General features: G+C 61.6%; 1 long non-coding RNA gene across 1 annotated transcript; it reads right to left on the bottom strand.

Moving 5' to 3' along the window:
* Positions 1 to 2144: 2144 nt before the first annotated feature.
* LOC138921489 (uncharacterized) lies at positions 2145 to 3748 on the bottom strand. Its single transcript, XR_011434112.1, has 2 exons — positions 2941 to 3748; positions 2145 to 2527 (listed from the first exon to the last, which is right to left on the bottom strand). It is a non-coding gene; the product is annotated as an uncharacterized lncRNA (long non-coding RNA).
* Positions 3749 to 15995: the final 12247 nt, after the last annotated feature.

Below are 15995 nucleotides of genomic sequence, written 5' to 3'. Positions count from 1 at the left end.
ACAACTACATTTACACGTGGCTGAATATTTTGCTATTATAGATTTGGTTAATATGCTCTGTTCAGAGCCTGTTTCAACATCCTCCGAGCCACAGTTTTCCATCACCTCTGAGGGGACATGTTTTTGCCTTGTTACCCACAGGGACTAAACCGTTCTGCTCTCACAGGCAGTCTTTGCAGACAAGACCTTCACCGGATCCCCCTTTCTCCAGGATACAGGCATGACATGACTTTTGTGACCTCCTCCTTCGAGGACATTTGTTTGAAACACTTGTGAAGGACGTACAATCCAATATCATGTAATCCCTTTTTGCTTCTGGGGGCAATATAGTCCTTGTCTACAAATTTTACTTAAGGCCATTTATGCTGTGACTTATAAATGAGCCCAGCTTCAGTGGGGACCCACTCCAACAAAGGACTCTAGGAGCTGTCCAAATTAAAATCAACAGTCCCTCCCACTAGAGCCCTCAGAGACTCTTGTGGGGAAGAGGCTTCGGCAACCTCCTCTCAGGCTTCCTGGAGTCTCTGGAAAATGCAGGATGTGCGTAAGTTGTCTGTGGGTTCCTGATGCAAGAAGCCCGCCTCCTTGGCCCTGCATTCTGCCGTATTAGAGCAGCAATTACTGGCCACGCACTGGCCTCTTCTGGAAACAGAATCTCTCCCAGACGCTAAGCCTCCATCCCCAGCTGCCTATTATCACTTTAGTCCTGGAAGTAGCATCCAACAAGTGCGGGAAGATGGGGCCGGCCCGGTGGCACAGCAGTTAAGTGCACACGTTCTGCTTCAGCGGCCTGGGGTTCACCAGTTCAGATCCACGGTGCGGACATGGCCCTGCTTGGCATGCCATGCTGTGGTAGGGGTCCCACATATAAAATGGAGGAAGATGGGCACGGATGTTAGCTCAGGGCCAACCTTCCTCAGCAAAAAGAGGAAGATTGACGGCAGTTAGCTCAGGGCTAATGTTCCTCAAAAACAAAACAAAACAAAACAAAAGCAAGTGCGGGAAGGTTACCAAGGCTTCCTTGCAACCGGATGGATCCAAACCTGGGCCCTGTGGCATGTGCGACCTGCCAGATGGGGTGCCCTCCCCTGTCCTCCCTCCATTGCCAAATATGATGGAGCTGCAGGATGTCACCTCTCCCACAGAACCTTTGGCTGCTTGGGAATTCTCTTGGGATCAAGCGAGTGAACATCAATGAAAGTTCATACACTCAAGGTTGTCGATGACCCCCTCTCCCTCCTGGTCTAGTGCCAACATTGTTTCCCAGGGAAGCATTTTTCCTCCTCCCTAAATGTCTCAGATATCACCAGGGTGTAAGACGATGTCAAGGCATGAGAGAGACAACTGTACTGTGAGGCCAGAGATGAAGATTCAATATGAAGTGTTGCTTTGAAACCTGGTAAACAAAGAGGGCCTCAAATGGCCTACCTGCAAGTTTCCCTCCTCCACAGCTCCCAGAGATAAGATCCCCTCGCCAAACAACCCCTTCATCACAGGGAGCAGGCATGGGTGCTCCCCAAGTAGTGGTCTCAAGTTTCCTGCTCACCTGTGAAATTATTCAAATGAGCCAGTCCCAACTTCCTGTGGGAACCAGGGAACACCACACCTCTCCTGTGGCTACAAAGACTGTCCCCCACCGCCTTGCGTATTTACTCTCTCCCCAAGTGCACTTTCCTATGTGGCTCCATATGGTGTAGAGTGTGGTCCCATAGGCTGCCTGTGTAAATAAATAAGAAATTGCCATTGAACTCACCTGTTCAGTGTTCGGAAATCCCCATCAACCAAAGGTGCATAGGAATCCATCCCTGGCCATCTAGGTCAGGCAGAGGAAAATTAAAGACTTCCAGTGTGCACTGGATTGAAGGAGTTACCCTGCAACCAAGAGGCTCTTGGGCTTGAAGTCATATGACTCAGAACCTGTTTGGGGTCTGCAGAGAGTCGCAGTGGTGTGAGGGTGGCCCGCGTGTGGGTGAGGAGCAGGGAGGAAGGCTGCAGGGGCGAGGCCTTGGAGATTCTGCTCCAGTTTGGCCTGCAGGCAGTGGAGAACCCTGGATTCCTTTCAAGCAGGGAAGCGATGGGACCACACACAAACTCAGGTCCGGGTACCCGATTTCGCAGCCAAGCCAATCAGTGAGACGTTAGGGTTGCGGCAAGGAAAGAAGTTTATGATCAAGAGGCGGCCAGACAAGGAGGTGGGAGTAAAACTCAAACCCGCCTCCTCAAAGGGAAAACAAAACGTTGGGGCGTTTATCTGGGTTTCAGGGTAGGGGTGGGACAAAGAGAGCGCTGGGGGTGAAGCTTGAAGAGTCCTCTGCTCAGGTGCGACTGTCGCTCGTATTTCTTCGTGGGTCACAAGTGCGAAGTCAGTGGGGTTCGACGCGTTGCACGCCGAGGATCTCTGTCCGTGACGCGGAAAGTGGGCGATCCGTCATTTCAGCTGGTCCAAGCCTCTGCACGATGTCCGCTCGGGCGGGGTCCGGGGGGGCTGCCATCAAGCTGCTCTCTGATCTGCCGTCTTCCTGTTGTTCTGCAAAACAACCTCAGAAACTTTGGTTACTTTCTCGCCCACGTCCACCCCTGTGGGGGCCGGGCACCGTGGTGTCAGTAACGGCAGGGTTTTCCTCTTGGGTCACCCTCCCAACAGTGTGGAGGATGGGTTCAAGCGGGGAGGGGGGGGTGCGGTGTGCCAGGAGGCCAGCCGGCAAGATCAGTAAGGAGTCTACTGGGCTGGTTGCGTGCAAGAGACAGGAAGGCATGCGGCAGAGCAGCGGGGACGGCAAAGACGGGAAGGCGCTCGGCTCCCTTTGGGTGAGACAGAGAGCTCAAGCGTGGCCCTGAGGCCTCTCGCTCTGGGGGGGGGGGGGGGGATGAGATGGGCAGAGGTTTTCTGAGGTGATGAAAGGAAGGTAAGAGGAGGGGGAGGGTTTTTTTGGAGCATACCGGGCTCCCTTTTGGACGTGTCGGTTTTGAGAAGCCTTTGGACATCCCGAGAGGTGCGTCCAGCAGACAGTTAGAGAAAGCAGCGTGGAGTCAGGGGCAGGGTGACGTCAGTCGTACGCACTCAGAAGCCCTGGGCATCCGGGGGGCGAGTCGAATCAATCGTAGGAGAGCGCATGAGCTTGCTCTGAGACCCGAGGGGTTCCTGTTCCCTGAAGACCGTGCCTTGCCTTCGAGAACAGAACCCTTGGAGAAGTGGTCGGGAGGAGAAGCCGCAGAGGAAAGGGAGACAGAGGGGTCTGAGGTTAGGAAGGGCACCTGGGGAGGGGGCCATCCCCCAGAGAAAGAGGGTGGAGAGAACTTGCAGAGACTGAAGGCGTGGGCAGCATTCCTCAGACACCACAGAGAGTTTAGGAAGACGAAGGAACCGAAGGGCGTGCCCTGGCCTCTTGCTAGGACGGGACGGCGACGAGATTTGGGGAGTCTTTCGAGGAGCCGGTGAGAGAAGAGGCGATGACTGGATGGCTGACGAGGAGTCGAGGTCTTTTGGCAGCAGCTTAGCCGTGAAAGGTAGAGAGAGAAGGCGGTGGTGGAGGAGCGGAAAGGAGAGGTGTGGATGCTGGGAGAGACTTGGGTGTGCTCAGCGGCTTAAGGAAAGAGGCGGGCCGAAGAGAAAGCAGCTGGCAAACTGAGGGAACGAGATCTTTGGGGGAGGCTGAGCAGACGGTTCCCAGGGCACCCCACGTGGAGCCAGGGCCCTGGAACTGCCAAGCTGAATCCCTCTTCCTGGAAAACCAAAGGGAAAGGGGAGGGGTGGGTGGAGAGAAATAGAGGGACGTTCAAACGGGGGTGGGGGGTGGTGCGGGAAACGGAGAGTTCTTGACTAGCTGGCCTCTGATCTCTTCGGGTACCGAACGGTATGAGGACGATCCCGCTTGAGGCAGGCGATGGAGATGATTTGGAGGGGCTGTTGAGGAAACGGGGCGGGGTGGGATGGGGGTTGCCCACGGCCCTCTGATGGGCTTGGGGGTGGAAGCGGCTTCCATGCCCATCGCGAGGCGCCGGTTCAGTCAGTCGGTGTCCATCCGGACCACAGACCACAGACCCCTGCTTTGGAAAACAACAAGACGCAGTTCGCAAACCCTTGCAAAGATCTCTGAGGTCTGGTGACTGGCTTTGCAACCAAAAGCGAGTCAGGGAATAAGATCCTCCCGTGCTTAGGCGTTTTCCTGTCTGTCCCAGAGGCCGCAGAGCACCCGAGGGCGGTTTCCCAGGCAGTGGAAAGAGGAGGAGGACCGAGCCGGGGGAAAGCAAGCTTTCCTCGTGAAGTTTGGATGCCCGCTGCACGTTGGTGCCCTTCCCCTTTCTTCCTACTGTCCCGGGAGTGGGCGCCCTCGCGCGCTTTCTGATGCTGCAGCACTAAGGCAAGTGAGGTTCCCGCTCCCCGAGGGAAAGCTCAGTAAACGCCCCCCTCCCCCCACCCCCACCCTTCCCAGCCCCCACTCTTCCCACACCCCCACCCCCCACCCGCCCGCAACCCCCCACCTCCCAGACCCAGCCCCCACCCCCCACCCCACGCCCCCCAGCTCCTCCCAGACGGTGACAGCGTGACAAACAGAATCGGAAGCGTCCTTGGCCCACAGCCTGCGATCCCACCCGTGCCGCGCCTGCTCTCCAGAGAAGTGACGTCCGTCCGCTTTAAGGTGGGTGGCTACCTGCAGCGGCACCCTTTTGAAAGCGCGAACCATAGCTATTTCTTTGAAAGCTCCAGTGAAGCCGCAGAGAAACCTGTGAGCTTTAGCACAAGGCCACTTTGTGCTAAGGAACCCGCAGCGAGGGACCGGCTTTCCTGAAGGCGCCGTCGTCTCCTCTGCGGCTTGGGGAGCCTCTAGGGCTTGGACAGGCCTTGGAGCAGCCCGGCAGCACTCTTGGCGGGTGGCAGCAGCCAAGGTGTGCCGGTGGCCACGACGTCGGTCACGGCGTCTAAGAGAAGGTGCCCAGACCCTCCGGTTCCGGGGCCGGGTGGGTCGATGAGAGACACGGCTGGGGAGCAGGGATTCCCGTCCGATCTTCTGGGGGTGGCTGAGAGGGCAGTTCTCAGAAGAGCTGGCACCTTCTTAGCCAGTGTCTTCCTGGCGGGTGCTCCGGGACGCTTCCTGGGCTGAGCGGGGAGCTGTCGTGGTGGAGAAGCTCCCTGAGACTCAGCTTCTAGAATGTTCACGAAAAGCTCCGAGAAGGAACTCTTGAGCTCGGACTGCTGGTTGGGTCTCCGAGGAGGAGGCGTGTCGGGGGCACTGCGGGATCCGAGCCGCCCGGTCACCCATCCGGTAAGGCCGCCCTGCTCTTCCTGCAGCAACTGCTCCATGGCCTCCCTTTCCACACCCAGGGTGCTTCCCATCCGTCGGAACGCTTCCCGGCGTTCGTGTCTGGCGCTTTGCAAGGCGTCCGTGAAGAGCTTTCTCAGGAGGGCCTTGTCTGCTTTTCCTTCCAGGGTGCTCACTAAGTCGGTCCACTTCTTTTGGACGTCCTCCAGCACTTCCCGCCGGGCCTCGTCTTGTCGCTGCAGTCCTCCGATCTGCTCCTCCTGCAGGCGCGAGGCGGCTTGCGCTCTCTCCAGCCGTCCCTGCAGCGACCTCAGCTTCCCTTCCAGGCCGTCTGCCTTTTGCATCCACTCGGCCAGGACCACCTTCAGGTTGGCCAGGGCTCCGGCCTGCTGCTTCTCTGCTTCCCGGGAGGCGGACAGCTGGAGGGCAGTCTCCTCTTTCTGCTGGGTGACCGCAGTCAGTTGTTCCTGCAGGGACCCGACCCGGGCAGCGGCCCGCTGGCTCGCCTTCTGCATGGCGCGGGAAGATGACAGGAGCCTCTCCTCTAGCGCCGTGACTTTCCTCCTGAGCTGAGCCGCTCTGTCTTCTGCCAGCCCCGCTGCCCGGAGATGCCAGTCTTCGCATTCTGAAGCCTGCGTCCGAGACCTCCCCAGCTCCTGGCCTAAGCGCGCTCCCTTGTCGCGCAAAAGGCGAACCTCCTCCCGCAGGGCGCACTTTTCCACTCGTTCCTGTCTCAGCGCCAGCGCCGCCTCATCTCTCTCGTGCTGAAAGACAATGCTCTTTTCCTGCATGGAGGTCACTGCATTGAGAAGCTGGCTCAATTCCCCAGCCCGGCCCTCTTCTTTTTCTCTCAGGAGGCACTCAAAAGCCAGAGCCTTCTTCTTCACGGAGACGCATTCGAATTCCTTCTCCCTCAGCATCGTAGAGAGGCGCCTGTTCGTCTCTTGTAAGGCTTGGTTTTCGGTGTCCTTCTCCCTGGACCTTTCCAGCAGTTTTGCATTCTCCCGTTTGACTTGGCACGCATCCGCTTCCAGATGGACTATCCTCTCCTTCAGGTTTGTCACCGCCTGCCTCAACAGTTCGTTTTCGCTCGCTTGGGTCGTGAGGGTTTCCCTCAGAGAAAGGAATTCCTCCCTCTGCGCCTCGATTAAGAGCTCTCTGTCCTCCAGCGTGTTCTGTAAAGCCTCCTGTTTCTCCTTGAGCCGCTGAATTTCGGAATCCGTCTGTGCGTGCCGTTCTCTCTCCCGTTCCGAGGTGGCGGCCATCGCCTCGGACAGTCTCTGAGTCTCCTCCTGGAGGCTTCTGATGGCTGCGTCTTTTTCCTCCGTGGCTCGCCTTAAGGCTTCCACCTCTGCTGGCGGCCCTTTCGCAGACTCGCCCGGCGCCTCGGACTTAATTGCCTCCTGAGAGCCGGCCGCCTCGCAAGTCCGCGACGATGCGGCGGGCGGCTGTGGTGACGTGAGGGCGGGTGGACCCAAGAGAACCTCCTTGGCATTGCAGAGCTGCTCTAGGCCGAGCTGCATCTGTGCCAGTCTCTTCCCCAAGAGCCGGAGTTGGGTCGCATCCCCTCGAGGACGCGGGAACGGGGCGGCAGAGTGCATCTGTCGCTGACGCTTCTCCTCGCTGTCCACTGAGGCCCGTGCCTCGAGTGGTGGGAGTTCTTTCTGAAGTTGGGATGACTCCCGCTGCAGATGGTGCACCTCGGTGAGCACCAGCCGCTGCCACTCCTCCAGCACGTTGACCCGCTGCTTCAACGTGTCCCGTTCCCGGAGAAGCTCCTCCAACTGATTCGCGTCCACGCCCCGAACCTCATGGCCGGCGTCGGACGTTTGCCAGATGGTCAGTAAAGTCTGACATTTCTGGCTCAAGGCACCGATTTCAATGTCTTTGGCTCGGACGAGGCGTGATAAGTGCCGGATCGCTTCTCGAAACATGTCCTCACCGCCGCTGTCAGATCGAGGGCGCCGTGTCTGACTTTCGCCTCGCAGCTTCGCGAGCTCTGCTTCTTTGGACACCAGCAGGTCCATCATTGTGTGATACGCCCTTTTCAGGTGGCTGTTTTCCCTCAGCTTCTCGTCGAAAACGGCCAACACTCGTTCCCTTTCCAAAGCAGAGGCTTGCAGTTGCTGCTGGAGGCCCCCCGCATCCTGGACGGAGGCAGGCGAAGCTAGGCGAGCGGGAAGGCCCTGGCTCTCCCAGTCTTGCGGCTGGATCGTCTGAGTTCGTGGCCCGGTCTCATCTTCGTCCGGCTCATCAAGCCGCTCGGTCAGAGGGATCGTCTTTTCGGTCCCAAGTTTCAGCGCCTTCCTCTGCTTTTGCTCTTCAGTGGTCCTTGGAGGATGCTGGGTTTCCTCCTCCGGGTGACCTTCGATCCCTTTCAGTTGAGACCCCTCAGATTCTAGTTGTGTCCCGGCGTCGAGGGTGTTCGGGTCAACCACTGGAGCGGCTCGAGCCCGTTGTCTCTGTGGCTCCGGTGCTTCCCTCAGGTGACTGCCTTCTTCTTGCAGGGAGGCGAGCCTCGTGTCTCCTTCCTCGAGGGTTTCCCGCAGAGTTGCGGTGTCTCTCCGAGCTGGAGTTGCCGGTCTCTCCTTCTCGGGTGGTTCGGTCGCCCGAATGGCTTCCGTCTCCGTTCTCCCCGAGTCGGGTAAGTCTGGCAGCTTTTGCGTCCCCTTCCTCAGCACACCTCTGGTGAAGTCAGAGAGGTGTGCGGGGAGGGAAGCCACGCTGACGCCCACTCGCCCCAGGGAATGGCCTAAGCCGGAGCCGAGGCCGAGGCGGCCAAACCAGGAGGCCATCGCTGCGGGTCACAGCACTGACCTGGTGCGCTCCGCGAAGAGCGTCCAGCCCAGTCGGACAGCCCCGCCAAGTGTCAGGGCCCCGGCGGCTGCGCGAGGCTAAGAGTCAAATCACAGCCAGGCGCTGCTAGGCAACGGCGGGCTGGCGGCCTGGGGGCGGGGCCTGGGCGGGGCTGGGGCGGGGCCTGGGCGGGGCCTGGGCAGGGCGCGGGCTCCAACCCTTGGGCTCGGGGCTCCCGGAGGGGAGGGGAGGGGCTGCCCGCAACCGCGAGGCCTGCCGCCTGGCCCTCACCCATGGCCACCTCCTGACACGCGTGCCCCGCTCCGCCCCCCTCCACCCCCCACCGCCAGCCCCGTGGGCCTCCGCTCATCCCCAAGGCTTCCCACCACGGCGGTGGGCCCCCCTCTCCCTCTGCTTCAGTGCCGCCCCCGGGGGCCAGGCGGCCCTCCTGCCCCCTGGGGCCGCCCGCCAGGAACGCCGCGCTGAAGGCCGCCATCCCCACACCACCGCCACCTGTGCGCGTGGCAGCGCGTGTGGGCAGAAAAGACCCCAGGGCTCTGACTGCCGCCAAGCGCCTCCCACGCTCCCTCCTGTCCTGCGGCCGGGGATCTTCCCAGCCGGCTTGGAGAACACTCGGAGGGCCAAGGTAGGTGGGGACCCGCCTCCACCTGCAGAGTTCCGACGAGTGTGTTTGGACACACGTCGGCCCCCTGCGCGGAAGCACGACCCTCCTGAGCACCCTGACCGTGGCCATCCCCCACACAGTCGCCGGGGTCCTTGCCCCGCCGCCTCGCCGCCCTCTTCCTGCGGCCCTGCCTGGAGAAGCGGTCCCCGGGAGGAGCCTGGGGGCTCTCGGGCGCCACAGGCGGGGTGTGGCACACCGCGTGCACGCTGTGCGCCCGCTTCTGTCAGCGCGGGGCGGGCTGTGGTCGGGGAAGGGAGTCTTCCCCATGCGTCGAGCGGGCGGTGAAGCGGGGAAAGGACCCAGAGGTGCTCGTGGAGCGCGCGGCCCCCAGCCCCGCTGAGCCCGGCGGGACGTCGTCCTCGGGGCCCGACACGGGGCCGGCGGCCGAGGCCCGGCTGCGCGCCGCCCCCTGGGCCTGCCGTGCGCTCCTGCCCTGGCGCGGGGCGCGGGGGCGGCGCGGCTGGCCCCGCGGGCCTGGGGACCCGCCGCCGCAGCGACCAGAAAGTCCCGGTCAGCCTGCCCCGAGCTCCGCGGGCCTGGGAGCCCGGCGCCGCCGCGGCCGCCGCCGCCGCCGCGGCCGCCGCCGGCGGCTCGGCAGTGTGGCGCGGGAGCAGCCGCCAGGCCGTCCCGATGCGCGCGCCAGGAGCCCCGCAGGCTGGGGAGCCGCCCCCGCCGCCGCCGCCCCCGCCAGGTAGTGGCCGTTGCACTGCGGGAGGCCGCGGGCCCACCAGAGCATGGGCAGGTGAGGGCCCCGGGCGGCCGCCTCCCTCCGTGCACCCGTCCGGGTCTCCACCGCCCGGGCCCCGCCCCCGGGAGCAGGGACCTGCGCCTTCTCCTGTCCTGCCGGCGACCCTGGCGCCCGTGCTGGCTGCCTGGGGCCACCACTCCCATCCCTGGGGCGCGTGCCTTTGCACAGGCGCTGACGGCGGCGCTGGGGTGGGGGGCGCGGGGCGGGGCGCGGCGGGGTGGCGGGTGCTGGGACCGGATTCTCAGCCTTGGGCTCCAGCGGGGCGGGGGGGGGGCGATTAAGGAGTGACGTGGGGTGGTCGTGGGGGCAGGGCGCGCCGCGCAGACCCTTGAGGTCCAAGTGCAGACAGCGGAAATCTGTAAAGGGGCTTCCAGCCGGTGGGATCCCCTCGGTGCGTGCGTTTCCTTTGGGCCTTCAGGGAAGCGGGAGGCGGTGCTGCCTCCAGCCCAGGGCGAGGAGGAAGGAGCGGTGCCAGTTGTTGACCGCGTGAAATTTGGAATCGGGAGCAGGATGCAGGCGCCGGGAGCCAGTGAAAGGAAAAAGGGTTCTCCGGATCCTCTTCCTCCCTTTGGCTTTGGCAGCAGCTGCTTCTCCGTGTTGCTTTGGTCCTGCTGCCGTGCTCTTCCGGCGGGTGCTGAGTGTGAAATGCCCCAGGAAGCGGGGCGGGGAAGAGGTTGAGGATGGAAGAAGGCGAGCCGGCATGGGTGGGGGGAGCAGGCGCTGCAGGAAAGGTGATCCACCTTTCCTTGCTCTCCGCTTGCTGCCTTTCCCTGAGCCTTGGACTTCCACCCCTTCCGCCTCCGCCCGTCCTCCCGTCCTCCCGTCCAACCTCTCTCTCCTCTGAGTCCTGCCAAGAAGAGGCAGGTCGAACACTTGCGGTGTGCACTGGATCGAAGGGATTACCCTGCTAGGATTAGGCTCGCTCGATGAGCTTGAAGTCCTTTGAGTCAGAACCTGTTTGGGGTCTGCAGAGAGTCGCACGTGGCGGGAGGGTGGCCCGCGTGTGGGTGAGGAGCAGGGAGGAAGGCTGCAGGGGCGAGGCCTTGGGGATTCTGCTCCAGTTTGGCCTGCAGGCAGTGGAGAACCCTGGATTCCTTCCAAGCAGGGAAGCGATGGGACCACACACAAACTCAGGTCCGGGTACCCGATTTCGCAGCCAAGCCAATCAGTGAGAAGTCAGGGTTGCAGCAAGGAAAGAGGTTTATGATCAAGACGCGGCCAGACAAGGAGGTGGGAGTAAAACTCAAACCCGCCTCCTCAAAGGGAAAACAAAACGTTGGGGCGTTTATCTGGGGTTGGGGTAGGGGTGGGACCAGGAGAGCGCTGGGGGTGAAGCTTGAAGAGTCCTCTGCTCAGGTGCGACTGTCACTCGTATTTCTTCGTGGGTCACAAGTGCGAAGTCAGTGGGGTTCGACGCGTTGCACGCCGAGGATCTCTGTCCGTGACGCGGAAAGTGGGCGATCCGTCATTTCAGCTGGTCCAAGCCTCTGCACGATGTCCGCTCGGGCGGGGTCCGGGGGGGCTGCCATCAAGCTGCTCTCTGATCTGCCGTCTTCCTGTTGTTCTGCAAAACAACCTCAGAAACTTTGTTTACTTTCTCGCCCACGTCCACCCCTGTGGGGGCCGGGCACCGTGGTGTCAGTAACGGCAGGGTTTTCCTCTTGGGTCACCCTCCCAACAGTGTGGAGGATGGGTTCAAGCGGGGAGGGGGGGGTGCGGTGTGCCAGGAGGCCAGCCGGCAAGATCAGTAAGGAGTCTACTGGGCTGGTTGCGTGCAAGAGACAGGAAGGCATGCGGCAGAGCAGCGGGGACGGCAAAGACGGGAAGGCGCTCGGCTCCCTTTGGGTGAGACAGAGAGCTCAAGCGTGGCCCTGAGGCCTCTCGCTCTCGGGGGGGGGGGGGGGGGGGGATGAGATGGGCAGAGGTTTTCTGAGGTGATGAAAGGAAGGTAAGAGGAGGGGGAGGGTTTTTTTGGAGCATACCGGGCTCCCTTTTGGACGTGTCGGTTTTGAGAAGCCTTTGGACATCCCGAGAGGTGCGTCCAGCAGACAGTTAGAGAAAGCAGCGTGGAGTCAGGGGCAGGGTGACGTCAGTCGTACGCACTCAGAAGCCCTGGGCATCCGGGGGGCGAGTCGAATCAATCGTAGGAGAGCGCATGAGCTTGCTCTGAGACCCGAGGGGTTCCTGTTCCCTGAAGACCGTGCCTTGCCTTCGAGAACAGAACCCTTGGAGAAGTGGTCGGGAGGAGAAGCCGCAGAGGAAAGGGAGACAGAGGGGTCTGAGGTTAGGAAGGGCACCTGGGGAGGGGGCCATCCCCCAGAGAAAGAGGGTGGAGAGAACTTGCAGAGACTGAAGGCGTGGGCAGCATTCCTCAGACACCACAGAGAGTTTAGGAAGACGAAGGAACCGAAGGGCGTGCCCTGGCCTCTTGCTAGGACGGGACGGCGACGAGATTTGGGGAGTCTTTCGAGGAGCCGGTGAGAGACGAGGCGATGACTGGATGGCTGACGAGGAGTCGAGGTCTTTTGGCAGCAGCTTAGCCGTGAAAGGTAGAGAGAGAAGGCGGTGGTGGAGGAGCGGAAAGGAGAGGTGTGGATGCTGGGAGAGACTTGGGTGTGCTCAGCGGCTTAAGGAAAGAGGCGGGCCGAAGAGAAAGCAGCTGGCAAACTGAGGGAAGGAGATCTTTGGGGGAGGCTGAGCAGACGGTTCCCAGGGCACCCCACGTGGAGCCAGGGCCCTGGAACTGCCAAGCTGAATCCCTCTTCCTGGAAAACCAAAGGGAAAGGGGAGGGGTGGGTGGAGAGAAATAGAGGGACGTTCAAACGGGGGTGGGGGGTGGTGCGGGAAACGGAGAGTTCTTGACTAGCTGGCCTCTGATCTCTTCGGGTACCGAACGGTATGAGGACGATCCCGCTTGAGGCAGGCGATGGAGATGATTTGGAGGGGCTGTTGAGGAAACGGGGCGGGGTGGGATGGGGGTTGCCCACGGCCCTCTGATGGGCTTGGGGGTGGAAGCGGCTTCCATGCCCATCGCGAGGCGCCGGTTCAGTCAGTCGGTGTCCATCCGGACCACAGACCACAGACCCCTGCTTTGGAAAACAACAAGACGCAGTTCGCAAACCCTTGCAAAGATCTCTGAGGTCTGGTGACTGGCTTTGCAACCAAAAGCGAGTCAGGGAATAAGATCCTCCCGTGCTTAGGCGTTTTCCTGTCTGTCCCAGAGGCCGCAGAGCACCCGAGGGCGGTTTCCCAGGCAGTGGAAAGAGGAGGAGGACCGAGCCGGGGGAAAGCAAGCTTTCCTCGTGAAGTTTGGATGCCCGCTGCACGTTGGTGCCCTTCCCCTTTCTTCCTACTGTCCCGGGAGTGGGCGCCCTCGCGCGCTTTCTGATGCTGCAGCACTAAGGCAAGTGAGGTTCCCGCTCCCCGAGGGAAAGCTCAATAAACGCCCCCCTCCCCCCACCCCCACCCTTCCCAGCCCCCACTCTTCCCACACCCCCACCCCCCACCCGCCCGCAACCCCCCACCTCCCAGACCCAGCCCCCACCCCCCACCCCACGCCCCCCAGCTCCTCCCAGACGGTGACAGCGTGACAAACAGAATCGGAAGCGTCCTTGGCCCACAGCCTGCGATCCCACCCGTGCCGCGCCTGCTCTCCAGAGAAGTGACGTCCGTCCGCTTTAAGGTGGGTGGCTACCTGCAGGGGCACCCTTTTGAAAGCGCGAACCATAGCTATTTCTTTGAAAGCTCCAGTGAAGCCGCAGAGAAACCTGTGAGCTTTAGCACAAGGCCACTTTGTGCTAAGGAACCCGCAGCGAGGGACCGGCTTTCCTGAAGGCGCCGTCGTCTCCTCTGCGGCTTGGGGAGCCTCTAGGGCTTGGACAGGCCTTGGAGCAGCCCGGCAGCACTCTTGGCGGGTGGCAGCAGCCAAGGTGTGCCGGTGGCCACGACGTCGGTCACGGCGTCTAAGAGAAGGTGCCCAGACCCTCCGGTTCCGGGGCCGGGTGGGTCGATGAGAGACACGGCTGGGGAGCAGGGATTCCCGTCCGATCTTCTGGGGGTGGCTGAGAGGGCAGTTCTCAGAAGAGCTGGCACCTTCTTAGCCAGTGTCTTCCTGGCGGGTGCTCCGGGACGCTTCCTGGGCTGAGCGGGGAGCTGTCGTGGTGGAGAAGCTCCCTGAGACTCAGCTTCTAGAATGTTCACGAAAAGCTCCGAGAAGGAACTCTTGAGCTCGGACTGCTGGTTGGGTCTCCGAGGAGGAGGCGTGTCGGGGGCACTGCGGGATCCGAGCCGCCCGGTCACCCATCCGGTAAGGCCGCCCTGCTCTTCCTGCAGCAACTGCTCCATGGCCTCCCTTTCCACACCCAGGGTGCTTCCCATCCGTCGGAACGCTTCCCGGCGTTCGTGTCTGGCGCTTTGCAAGGCGTCCGTGAAGAGCTTTCTCAGGAGGGCCTTGTCTGCTTTTCCTTCCAGGGTGCTCACTAAGTCGGTCCACTTCTTTTGGACGTCCTCCAGCACTTCCCGCCGGGCCTCGTCTTGTCGCTGCAGTCCTCCGATCTGCTCCTCCTGCAGGCGCGAGGCGGCTTGCGCTCTCTCCAGCCGTCCCTGCAGCGACCTCAGCTTCCCTTCCAGGCCGTCTGCCTTTTGCATCCACTCGGCCAGGACCACCTTCAGGTTGGCCAGGGCTCCGGCCTGCTGCTTCTCTGCTTCCCGGGAGGCGGACAGCTGGAGGGCAGTCTCCTCTTTCTGCTGGGTGACCGCAGTCAGTTGTTCCTGCAGGGACCCGACCCGGGCAGCGGCCCGCTGGCTCGCCTTCTGCATGGCGCGGGAAGATGACAGGAGCCTCTCCTCTAGCGCCGTGACTTTCCTCCTGAGCTGAGCCGCTCTGTCTTCTGCCAGCCCCGCTGCCCGGAGATGCCAGTCTTCGCATTCTGAAGCCTGCGTCCGAGACCTCCCCAGCTCCTGGCCTAAGCGCGCTCCCTTGTCGCGCAAAAGGCGAACCTCCTCCCGCAGGGCGCACTTTTCCACTCGTTCCTGTCTCAGCGCCAGCGCCGCCTCATCTCTCTCGTGCTGAAAGACAATGCTCTTTTCCTGCATGGAGGTCACTGCATTGAGAAGCTGGCTCAATTCCCCAGCCCGGCCCTCTTCTTTTTCTCTCAGGAGGCACTCAAAAGCCAGAGCCTTCTTCTTCACGGAGACGCATTCGAATTCCTTCTCCCTCAGCATCGTAGAGAGGCGCCTGTTCGTCTCTTGTAAGGCTTGGTTTTCGGTGTCCTTCTCCCTGGACCTTTCCAGCAGTTTTGCATTCTCCCGTTTGACTTGGCACGCATCCGCTTCCAGATGGACTATCCTCTCCTTCAGGTTTGTCACCGCCTGCCTCAACAGTTCGTTTTCGCTCGCTTGGGTCGTGAGGGTTTCCCTCAGAGAAAGGAATTCCTCCCTCTGCGCCTCGATTAAGAGCTCTCTGTCCTCCAGCGTGTTCTGTAAAGCCTCCTGTTTCTCCTTGAGCCGCTGAATTTCGGAATCCGTCTGTGCGTGCCGTTCTCTCTCCCGTTCCGAGGTGGCGGCCATCGCCTCGGACAGTCTCTGAGTCTCCTCCTGGAGGCTTCTGATGGCTGCGTCTTTTTCCTCCGTGGCTCGCCTTAAGGCTTCCACCTCTGCTGGCGGCCCTTTCGCAGACTCGCCCGGCGCCTCGGACTTAATTGCCTCCTGAGAGCCGGCCGCCTCGCAAGTCCGCGACGATGCGGCGGGCGGCTGTGGTGACGTGAGGGCGGGTGGACCCAAGAGAACCTCCTTGGCATTGCAGAGCTGCTCTAGGCCGAGCTGCATCTGTGCCAGTCTCTTCCCCAAGAGCCGGAGTTGGGTCGCATCCCCTCGAGGACGCGGGAACGGGGCGGCAGAGTGCATCTGTCGCTGACGCTTCTCCTCGCTGTCCACTGAGGCCCGTGCCTCGAGTGGTGGGAGTTCTTTCTGAAGTTGGGATGACTCCCGCTGCAGATGGTGCACCTCGGTGAGCACCAGCCGCTGCCACTCCTCCAGCACGTTGACCCGCTGCTTCAACGTGTCCCGTTCCCGGAGAAGCTCCTCCAACTGATTCGCGTCCACGCCCCGAACCTCATGGCCGGCGTCGGACGTTTGCCAGATGGTCAGTAAAGTCTGACATTTCTGGCTCAAGGCACCGATTTCAATGTCTTTGGCTCGGACGAGGCGTGATAAGTGCCGGATCGCTTCTCGAAACATGTCCTCACCGCCGCTGTCAGATCGAGGGCGCCGTGTCTGACTTTCGCCTCGCAGCTTCGCGAGCTCTGCTTCTTTGGACACCAGCAGGTCCATCATTGTGTGATACGCCCTTTTCAGGTGGCTGTTTTCCCTCAGCTTCTCGTCGAAAACGGCCAACACTCGTTCCCTTTCCAAAGCAGAGGCTTGCAGTTGCTGCTGGAGGCCCCCCGCATCCTGGACGGAGGCAGGCGAAGCTAGGCGAGCGGGAAGGCCCTGGCTCTCCCAGTCT

The sequence above is a fragment of the Equus caballus genome, chromosome 30, assembly GCF_041296265.1.
Source record: "Equus caballus isolate H_3958 breed thoroughbred chromosome 30, TB-T2T, whole genome shotgun sequence".
Classification (NCBI taxonomy): domain Eukaryota; kingdom Metazoa; phylum Chordata; class Mammalia; order Perissodactyla; family Equidae; genus Equus; species Equus caballus.
Note: the sequence above shows the minus strand (reverse complement) of the source record. Positions and strands in the feature narration are given on the sequence as shown.